The following is a 12315-nucleotide window of genomic DNA, read 5'->3' on the forward strand; positions in this document are numbered from 1 at the left end:
CTCAAAAATTCTAAAAGTGTTTCGTTAGAGGATATATCCAACCCTCCATTACAATACTCCTTTGTATTTTGAGGGAGATATAATACAGTATGTCCCCTCAGTTCAGTTCAGTTCAGTCGCTCAGTCGTGTCCGACTCTTTGCAACCCTATGAATGGCAGCACACCAGGCCTCCCTGTCCATCACCAACTCCTAGAGTTCACTTAGACCCATGCCCACCGAGTCAGTGATGCCATTCAGCCATCTCATCCTCTGTCGTCCCCTTCTTCTCCTGACCCCAATCCCTCCCAGCATCAGAGTCTTTTCCAGTGAGTCAACTCTTCGCATGAGGTGGCCAAAGTATTGGAGTTTCAGCTTTAGCATCATTCCTTCCAAAGAAATCCCAGGGCTGATCTCCTTTAGAATGGACTGGTTGAATCTCCTTACAGTCCAAGGGACTCTCAAAAGTCTTCTCCAACACCACAGTTCAAAAGCATCAATTCTTGGGCAGTCAGCCTTCTTCACAGTCCAACTCTCACATCCATACATGACTACTGGAAAAACCATAATCTTGACTAGATGGACCTTAGTCGGCAAAGTAATGTCTCTGCTTTTGAATATGCTATCTAGGTTGGTCATAACTTTTCTTCCAAGGAGTAAGCGTCTTTTAAGTTCATGGCTGCAGTCACCATCTGCAGTGATTTTGGAGCCCCCAAAAATAAAGTCTGACACTGTTTCCACTGTTTCTCCATCTATTTCCCATGAAATGATGGGACTGGATGCCATGATCTTTGTTTTCTGAATGTTTAGATTTAAGCCAACTTTTTCATTCTCCTCTTTCACTTTCATCAAGAGGCTTTTTAGTTTCTCTTCACTTTCTGCCATAAGGGTGGTGTCATCTGCATATCTGAGGTTTTTGAAATTTCTCCAGGCAATCTTGATTCCAGCTATGGTTTCTTCCTGCCCAGAGTTTCTCATGATGTACTTTGCATATAAATTAAATAAGCAGGGTGACAATATACAGCCTTGACGTGCTCCTTTTCCTATTTGAAAACAGTCTGTTGTTCCATGTCCAGTTCTAACTGTTGTTTCCTGACCTGCATACAGATTTCTCAAGAGGCAGGTCAGGTGGTTTGGTATTCCCAGCCCTCAGAATTTTCCACAGTTTATTGTGATCCACACAGTCAAAGGCTTTGGCATAGTCAATAAAGCAGAAATAGATGTTTTTCTGGAACTCTCTTGCTTTTTCCATGATCCAGCGGATGTTGGCAATTTGATCTCTGGTTCCTCTGCCTTTTCTAAAGCCAGCTTGAACATCAGGAAGTTCATGGTTCACATATTACTGAAGCCTGTCTTGGAGAATTTTGAGCATAACTTTACCTGCATGTGAGATGAGTGCAATTGTGCGGTAGTTTGAGCATTCTTTGGCATTGCCTTTCTTTGGAATTGGATTGAAAACTGACCTTTTCCAGTAGTGTGGCCACTGCTGAATTTTCCAAATTTGCTGGCATATTGGGTGCAGCACATTCACAGCATCATCTTTCAGGATTTGAAATAGCTCAACTGGAATTCCATCACCTCCACTAGCTTTGTTCATAGTGATGCTTTCTAAGGCCCACTTGACTTCACATTCCAGGATGTCTGGCTCTCGATGAGTGATCACACCTTTGTGATTATCTGCGTCGTGTAGATCTTTTTTGTACAGTTCTTCTGTGTAATCTTGCCACCTCTTCTTAGTATCTTCTGCTTCTGTTAGGTCCATACCATTTCTGTCTTTATCGAACCCGTTTTTGCATGAAATGTTTCCTGGTATCTCTAATTTTCTTGAAGAGATCTCTAGTCTTTCCCATTCTGTTGTTTTCCTCTATTTCTTTGCTTTGGTCGCTGAAGAAGTTTTTCTTATCTCTTCTTGCTATTCTTTGGAACTCTGCATTCAGATGCATATATCTTTCCTTTTCTACTTTGCTTTCACCTCTCTTCTTCTCACAGCTATATGAGCAAATTCTGTTCCAAGAGTACATTTGTGAGTCCTTTTTACAGTAAGTCCAACCAAGTTATGCAACTAGCATAGCATTATAATACTGTAATGTATAAGTAATAAGTTTATAATGCTTTACATACAAATAATGCAAAGAAAGAAATAAACACAAGAATTACATTTTAATCTGACAATATAATACCTTGCTTGAAAAAAGTACAGCCCTGCATTACAACAGCTGACTTATAGGGACTGGCATCAAGGGAACACACAAGAAGAGTTACGGACTAGAGGAGGGAGATGAGCTGGGAGATGGTAGTGTTGAAGGACCATCAGAATTAGGAGATGGAAGGAAAGCTACAATTTCACTCATGCCTGACATTGTCAGCACAGGTTCTGATTCCTTGCTGGATTCAATTCTGTCTCTTCTCTTGAAAAAAAAATCCAGTGATGTCTGGGTGGTAGCTCATTTTTCCTCATTATAGATTACATGGTAGCACCAGATTACATTCTGAACAGCGTATTCACTCTCTGTATACCATTCTTTGTTTGGATCTTGTGCCTCAAAAACTAACAGTGCTTTCTCAAATAAAGAAAATTCCTTGTCATTTTCTGTGTCACATATTTCTTTGATTTTAAGTTACTTCTTCTCTCTTTTGTCTCTTTCATCCTTTCTCTGGGCCTGTGTATCCATCAAGTGTTCATTAGTTAGTGCCCCATTTTGCACAGCAAGGAGTTCAAAGAATTCACCCAGCAGGTCTAACTGTAGCTTCTTACTAAGTCACTAAGTTGCTGAAGACTTATTTGGACTCCTCACCCGTGTTCTTCACTTCACAATAATTACAAGTAAACTGCAAACACAGGTTCCTCCAAACCCCATTCATGGTGACAGCCATAATCTCACTCAGGCTTGCATTTTGGAAGGTTTGCAACTTGAAGGTTGGTAATAGGGGGCTTTGTCTATTGTTCAATAGACCCAGCATTTATTGCACTGTCTCACTGCTTAAGTGCTTAGGATTTCATTTAAGCTATTTTGAAAGCAAAAACATCTCTGAGCAGCACTGATAAAAAGAATCTAATGAATGTAAGAGTTAAAGAACTTAACATACAAATTCCTAAACCTTAGAGTCAGTTTATACACATTAGGAACAAAATCATACTTCACAGTAGATTTTAGTCTTTAACTATGTAAGCAATGTGACAGTGCAAATTGAACTACTTATTCTAGGATGAGGGGGACTAAGAGATGTAAGTAGTCAAAGATGATGTTCAGAAACTCAACATACATTTTAAAAATAAATGCTGTTTTGATTTCCAAGTTATTTGAATAATTTCATCTTTTAGTTTTATTTTTTCTATTTGCTATCCCTGTTAAAATGTGTATCTTTGAATAAGAGCTACACAATCAATGTAGTGGAAGGATTGTCTTCAAAAATAAAACTGAAACACATTTGTGTGAAACTTGGCATCCCAAAGTATACACTATATAGGACAAATGTAAATTTAGGGAGAACCAAAACAGCACTTTATAACTACTAATCATGTAAAAGCATCTGGCAAAAGAGGAGGTGACCTATTAAATCATTAGCCCTGAGAAACTTCTACAAAACACCTGGTCCATGCAAGAAGGAATGAGAACATTATATATAGCAGAAAACCTCACACAAAAATAAGGAATCTATTTCCATTGACTATTACATCTTGTTTCATATAATGGAGAAAATAATCTTTGGTGATTTGATTTTATTTGATGTTTTCTTCTAAATTAGAGAATTTTGGAGAACAAAGTAATCAAGGTAAACAATTTAACTTATCTTGTATATATTTTAGTAGATTTGTCCTTCTAACTTTTTGTACAGTTGCATGCTATATAAATGTATTAACATAAAAATCAACTCCAGGGAGTATCACATATTTTGGATTTAGACACAAAAATATCCACAGGCCATTCTGACATTAAAATATTTCTTCTCAGTACTCACTTTTACTCAGCTATCAGAAACATCACTTCTCAGAAGTATACTATGTTCTCAAAGATGAGATAGGTCTTTAAGAGAGAGGTGATTATGATTTAAGGCATACAACAACCTCAGTCTTGAAAGTTAGCTAAGTATGAATTCAGTTCAATTCAGTCCAGTTCAGTCACTCAGTCGTGTCTGACTCTTCCCGACCCCATGGATTGCAGCATTACAAGCTTCTCTGTCCATCACCAACTCCTGAAGCTTATTTAAACTCATGTTCATTGAGTCAGTGATGCCATCTAACTATCTCATCCTCTGTTGTCCCCTTCTTCTCCCACCTTCAATCTTTCCCAGCATCAGGGTCTTTTCTAATGAGTTAGTTCTTCCCATCAGGTGGCCAAACTATTGGCGTTTCAGTGTCAGTATTAGGCCTACCAATGAATATTCAGGACTGATTTCCTATAGGTTAGACTGGTTGGATCTCCTTGCAGTCCAAGGGACTGTCAAGAGTCTTCTCCGAAGCCACAGTTCAAAAGCATCAGTTCTACGGCACTCTGCTTTCTTTATAGTCCAACTCTCACATCCATACTTGACCACAGGAAAAACTATAGCTTTGACTAGATGAAACTTTGTTGGCAAAGTAATATCTCTGCTTTTTAATATGCTGTCCAGGTTCATCATAACTTCTCTTCCAAAGAGCAAGTATCTTTTAATTTCATAGCTGTAGTCATCATCTGCCGTGATTTTGGAGCCCCAAAAGATAAAGTCCGTCACTCTTTCTACTGTTTCTCCATCTATTTGTGGTGAAGTAATGGAACCAGACGTCATGATCTTACTTTTTTGAATGTTGAGATTTAAGCCAATATTTTCACTCCCCTGTTTCACTTTCATCAAGAGACTTTTTAGTTCTTCTTTGCTTTCTGTCATAAGTGTGGTGTCATCTGCATATCTGAGTTTATTGATATTTCTCTCAGCAATCTTGACTTCAGCTTGTGTTTCATCCAGCCATGCACTTCTCATTATGTACTCTGCATATTAATTAAATAAGCAGGGTGGCAATAGCCAGCCTTCACATTCTCCTTTCCTGATTTGAAAACAGTCTATTGTTCTGTGTCCAGTTCTAACTATTGCTTCTTGATCTGCACACAGATTTCTCAGGAGGCAGGTAAGGTCATCTGGTATTCCCATCTCTTAAAGAATTTTCCACAGTTTGTTTTGATCCACAGGGTCAAAGGCTTTGGCGTAGTCAACAAAGCAGAAGTAAATATTTTTCTGGTATTCTCTTGCTTTTTTTTGGTGATCTAGAGGATGTTGGCAATTTGATCTCTGTTTCCTCTACCTTCTCTAAATCCAGCTTGAACATCCTGAATTTCACAGTTGAGGTACTATTGAAGTCTGGCTTGGAGAATTTTAAGCATTGCTTTACTAGCGTATGAGATAAGTACAGTTGTGCAGTAGTTTGAGAATTCTTTGGCATTGCCTTTCTTTGGGATTGGAATGAAAACTGACTTTTCCAGTCCTGTGGAGACTGATGAATTTTCCAAATTTGCTGGCATATTGAGTGCAGTACTTTAATAACATCATCTTTTAGGATTTGAAATAACTCAACTGGAATTCCATCACCTCCGCTAGCTTTGTTCTTAGCTATGCTTCCTAAGGCTCACTTGACTTCCCAGTCCAGGATGTCTGGCTCTAGGTGAGTGATCACAGCATCGTGATTATCTGGGTTATGAAGATCTTTTTTTTTTTTTTTTTAAATAATGCTTCTGTGTATTCTTGTCACCTCTTCTTAATATTTACTGCTTTTTTATGTCCATGCCATTTCTTTCTTTATTATGCCCATTTTTGCCTGAAATATTCCCTTGGTGTCTCTAATTTTCTTGAAGAGATCTCTAGTCTTTTCCATTCTATTGTTTTCCTCTATTTCATTGCATTGATCACTTTGCTGGCCTGCTTTGATTTCCCAAACTCTGGAGTTTCATTCCAGTGAAGCTGGTTTTCTCATCATACCCTTGGTAATTTATGGGTATTTGGTACTCAGATATTTAACATCCTTACTTGATAAACCTATAATATGGGTCTTTTGTACTTGAATTTTAATATCCATAGCAGCTTTGATTTTGCTTTATTTAATTTTGTCTCAATCTCTGGTATTTCTATTTCTCTAAATTATATTATGGATCTTGTTCCTAATACTATAGGTTAGGTTTTCTGGTAAAGAGGAAATTCTAATAGAATTAAATGTGTTGCTTTTAATATATGGTGCTTTATTTCACTGTCAGATGATGCTATGTGAAAAAGGAACAAAAAATAATGCAATATGATTCTTGCCCATTAGTAGAACTTTGAATACGTACTCATAAATAACTCACTACTATGAAGCTTGACTCCTGTATGGGATTGTTGGATATAGAAAAAAATTTCAGTATACTCTGTTAACCTATGTTCCAAAAATGCATTCACATATTTACTCATACTAAAGAAGTATTCTTTGTTTATCTGAAATGCACATTTAATTGAAAACCTTGCATCTTATGTGGCAACTTCAGTAATATACATTACCTATGCTAAAAATGGATGAATTTATTTTTATAGTTAAAATTAATAAGAATAGTTAACTTAGATATGGGTTTGTAGAAAAAAGTTTTGTTTATCACTATTATTAAATAGTGAGTGCTATTTCTAGTGAATATTTTACAGAAATATTTTCAAAATGATAGTATTTTTTAGTTAAAGTTATCTAAACATTTTTCTCTAAATGAGCTCTTAAAATAATCATGTAATTTATTTTTAAATATAAATTTATTTATTTTAATTGGAGGTTAATTACTTTACAATATTGTGTTGGTTTTGTCATACATCAATGCTAATCCGCCACAGGTATACACATAGACAGGTATACACAGGTATACATCCTGAACCCCCCTCCCTCCACCCTCCCTGTACCATCCTTCTGGGTCACCTCAGTGCACCAGCCCCAAGCATCCAGTATCATGCATCAAACCTGGACTGGTGATTCATTTCATATATGATATTATACATGTTTCAATGCCATTCTCCCAAATCATCCCACCCTCTCCCTCTCCCTCTGAGTCCAAAAGACTGTTCTATAAATCCGTGTCTCTTTTGCTGTCTCACATACAGGGTTATCATTACCATCTGTCTAAATTCCATATATATGCCTTAGTATACTGTATTGGTGTTTTTCTTTCTGGCTCACTTCACTCTGTATAATGGGCTCCAGTTCCATCCACCTCATTAGAACTGATTCAAATGTATTCTTTTTAATGGCTGAGTAATACTCCATTATGTATATGTACCAAAGCTTTCCTATCCATTCATCTGCTGATGGACATCTAGGTTGTCTCCATGTCTTGGCTATTATAAACAGTGCTGCGATGAGCATTGGGGTACACGTGTCTCTTTCAATTCTGGTTTTCTCAGTGAGTATGCCCAGCAGCGGGATTGCTAGGTCATAAAGCAGTTCTAGTCCCAGTTTTTTAAGGAATCTCCACACTGTTCTCCGTAGTGGCTGTACTAGTTTGTATTCCCACCAACAGTGTAAGAGGGTTCCCTTTTCTCCACACCCTCTCCAGCATTTATTTTGACTGATTTTTAATATCATAACATGTGTTCCAGCCTGTCATTATTACTCTGTCATTTTAAGCTGTTTTATAATTTTATAAGGGTTTCCTACTTTTAATTAAATTTATTTCAATGTATTTTTCTTAATTTATTTTGAATTTTCAGTTGCTTGCTTCTTATCTATTTTTCTTGAAGAGTAGTCATAAATCAACTGTATGTTATACTTAAGGTAGATTAATACTTTACTGATTGACCACATTAAGGAAGATTTTAATGACATCTTTATAATGTACAATGTTGAATTGGTGACTGCATTTGTCAGTACAAAATTGAATGTAAATACCCTGTGGTAGATGCATGACAGGCATTTAGTTTCACAAGTATAATTATTAATATATATGTAAAAAACAGAACTCTATATATGTTGTTTTCAAAGGGGAGGGATAGCTTAAAAAGCCACTTTATACTTAAATTCAAATGCAGAAAAATGTGTAGTAAAGTGGACAAATTTCAAAAAATGAAATATAATAAAAAATTTACTGTGGAACAATTGCAGGATAGAATGAATATTTGTTTATGAACCATTCAAATTTCAAGAACTTATATATTCAAGGCAAAGTTGCATAAAATGTCAGCAAAAGTCATCGATGTATCAAAGTCACTACACCACCGCCACAACCTAGCTCAGTAATGTCTGGCTGTTTGAGACTCCCATGGACAGCAGTCTTCCATGCTCCTGTGTCCATGAGATTTTTCAGGCAAGAATACTGGAGTGAATTGCCATTTCCTACCCAGGGGATCTTCCTGATTCAGGAATTAAATCTGTCTCTTGCATCTCCAGCATTGGAAGATGGATTCTTAACCAACTACACCAACTGCAAATCCCATAGTCAGTGTAATTATAAGTAATGTCCTTACAGTAATGACTATAAGTGCTTAGTGTGGATTAGGATTTGGACTTAGCACTTTACCACCATTTTGATGTTTTATTTTTATTATAATGCTGTGAAATAAGTAATATGCCTCCTGTTTTTTTCAGAAGAATAAATATTAATTTCTTCAAAATCTATTGTTCAACTTCGGAAAACAGCTAAAATATATATTAAACAGAACTATATTTAAACGTTTTTGAATAAAAGTCAATATTTCAAGTACAATTTTTACTATTATCACTCTTTTTTTTTTTTTTTTAATTTTCCTGGAATACCAACTCTTATTGCTCCTTTGAAGGGAAATAGAATTCTGTGCTTAGGAGATCTGTCTTCTAGCACAATTAAACCCACATTTCAACCCTCATCTGCTAAATGGTAACTAATCTTGGACAATTTACTGTCAGGCTTCATTTCTCACATAAATTTGGATTAACAGTGCTTGAATCATGGGGCTGTTGCAGAGATGAAAAAAGATGATATATGAGATACACTTAGTACCTGGCGTATAGTAATTACTCAATAACTGATGGTAATTATAATTATTTACTTTATCTATTGTGAGTCAGTTTTTCCAGGTCATGTTTTGTCTCCCTTGTCACCAGCCTTTTGTTTCATTTATATTCAGTTGAAATTGTCTCTCTGCTCTTTCCTCAGTGTTTATCTCAACCTGTTATAAGCTGTCCTTATTGCCTTCCTACAGTAGTAGTTTGTCTATTTTTAATGCTTCTAATCAGCTAAACAAACTGACCATTCTATTACCAGGGGATTCCTTTAATCCAAAACTCATTTTTCTTTGTCACATTACAGAGGGAGGGAAACAAAATGATTGGATCATGTGTTTGACAATGTAAAAAAAAAAAAAAAATGGAGATTATATTTTCCTCATATGAAAAATAGAATTCTCAGTACTTATCCTTTTAGAAGAGGAAAGGTGGGGACAGATGGGAGATAGGGTGTTGCAGGGGGGGACTTACTAAATTTATCTTTCATACAACGAAGTACCTGGGTTAATTAACACATAATGTGCCATTATCTAGAAATTAAAATTTATTCAGTTTTTAAATTTATAAATTAAAAAATGATCTTTAGACTAAGTCAAGAGAATCAGTGGTCTCTGTGATTCATTTTTCCTAAAACAATCATGGGAATTCAAGAATTGCCATCACTAAATTTTTTTGAAAACTGTAACTTATTCAATATTTCTCAATAAGTTTTATCTTCAGAATTTACCTAAAATTATGCAAGAATATTATGAAATATTTTAGACATAAATATAAAATGTATAGAGTACTGTTTATGTTTAGAAAGTTGTGCAAATATAAGAACCAATAGGCGGCATATTAAAACAGCAGTCATTGTATCTGGTAATTTTATTTCTCTTTTAGATATATATGCTTTGATACTTTCTAACTTTTCTAAAACAAATATGCAATTTTTTAAACATTTAAATTATGTATTTTATTTTTTTTTAATTTTATTATTGCTTTTTGTTCTTATATATTGGCTGTGGGGGTCTTTGTTGTTGCACATGGGCTTTCTCTAGTTGTGGTGAGAGAGTGCTTCTCTCTAGTCGCAATACAGGAACTTCTCATTGCTCTGGCTTCTCTTGTTGTGCAGTACGGGCTCTAGGCATGTGGACTTCAGTAGTTGTAGCATGTGGACTCAATAGCTGTGGCACATGGGCTTAATTGCTCCACAGCATGTAGAATCTTCCAGGGCCGGATTTGGACATGGTGTTCCCTGTATTGCAAAGCAGACTCTTAATCACTGAGGCAATGGAGAAGCCCCATGCAGTATTCAAATCAGAAATAGGTAGCATTATAAAAAAAAGAAAAAAAAAAAGAAAATACAGCACAAAGATTAAAAAGATAAATAGAATTAATTATAAGATTGTTTCTAAAAAATAATTTTAAAGAATTAAATTGTTTTTAAAAGAGGAATTAGAAAAATAAATAGTGAGTGTGAAAACAATTCTGTATTAAGTCAGCAATGAATGTATCACTATTAGTGTTTGGTGTATAGTTTTACTTTTTTTCAAAGATAAGTTTAGAAAGTAGGTGGAAGAAGTGTCAACACACTGAAGGTTGTAAACTTGTTTTAAAAGGTTGACTAAAGTCCCATCCTTTTCCCCCACTTCCCTTCCTTTCAAAATCGTCCACCAGGTAGAAGGATAAATTGACTGAGCTTGAGTAAAAGTCATATATTCAAACAAGCAGTAGAAAGTATACATTGATTTTTGAATTATTACACATTATATATCTATTATAGACATGCTGAAAGAATCTGTTTAATGGCCATATGCTGTCCAATAAGGGGGTTGTACCTTAATTTATGTAAAAATTGCCATAATTTCCCAAAATTACTTCCTTTCAGAATTCTTAATACCTTTGGTTAAAAGAAATTTGAGAAAATCATGTGTCTACCAGAAGTTAATACATGAATGCCATGAAAGAAACTATGTCAGGAATGACGGAAATGAGACTGAAGAACTTTGTGTTTACAACCTATGCTGTACTTTGGCAGAATTTCATATTAAAACTGTGGACGAGTCATTGAGTTGTTAAGGATACATAGCTTTCCCTACTAACAAATGAGATGTGTTTCATAACATAATCATATATATTAAGTGATTACTTTCCAATCCAAATACTTGGTAAACAACCTATGAAACCCTGCATTAATTTTTTCCCCTTTTTATTAAAACACCTGACGATATTCCTCCAGTGGGAGACTATTCTGGGTTACTCCACAATCTGTGATCCTGTGTCTTAATTTTAAGAATGCAAAATAAACTGCCTTTTTTCCTCTATAAAGGTCATATTTTTTCATAGTACCTTTATTAGATAAACATTTATTTCACAGTAGGTTTTATTAATATCCTTACTTCTTAAAATTGATGCTTTCATATTTGAAGAAACATGGCTATTCATGTTATAAATTACCTATGAGAAAAATACTAGGAGATGAATCAGTACCACTGTGCCTTTTAATTTATAGATTTTTTCCTGAAAGAAACTGTCTCTTGCTTTATAATTCTTTACCTTACTATATAATAATAGATAAAATTATTTTCAATATTCTTAGTGTTTTATCTTATTCCTATCATATATGTTTTTTGTATATGACAATTTAACACAATCTAATTTTAGAAAAGTAATGTGTGCATTTTCCATGTGAAAACACATATCATTGGACAAAGATAAATCAGCACTTTGTTATTTTTTTATGTGAATTAATTCTGAAATTGCATTCTTTTCTGGGAATAATCATAGATGTAAAATATTTTAAAGCTTTTAGTTTCTAATGCTAAAAAAAAAAAAAAGTCAATTAGTGCAATCGTTTCCCCTTAAGTATAATCTCATTTTAAAACGTGTTTGGGAATCAGTTGTTTCTATGGTAACCAGAAACTCAAGTGAAATTATAACCTGCTGAAGCAGGATCCATTCGATCAATCCCATGAAATGGATTTAGAAAAATACTTCTTAGAAGGAGTGAAGGTATGAGTTTTCTCAAGCAAATTATTGGAGAAAATGTATCTTCTTTTTGTTTACTGTGTTATTTTCACTATTTCAACCAAATTCCAATATAATGTATATTGGTTTAATTATAAGACTAGGACTTAGAATTTTCTCACTGATGAAGTACATAAAAAATAGTACAATCACGGTCTATGGTTGAGGTTATTGTTGCTGTTTAGTCACTAAGTCGTGTCTGATTCCTTTGCGATCCCATGAACTGTAGCCTGCCAGGCTCCTCTGTCCATGGAATTTCCCAGGCAAGAATACTGGAGTGGATTGCAATTTCCTTCTCCAGGGGATCTCCCTGACCCAGGGATCAAACCCAGGTCTCCTGCATTGTTGGGCAGATTCTTTACAACTGGAA

This window comes from Budorcas taxicolor, chromosome 14, assembly GCF_023091745.1.
Source record: "Budorcas taxicolor isolate Tak-1 chromosome 14, Takin1.1, whole genome shotgun sequence".
Taxonomy (NCBI): Eukaryota; Metazoa; Chordata; class Mammalia; order Artiodactyla; family Bovidae; genus Budorcas; species Budorcas taxicolor.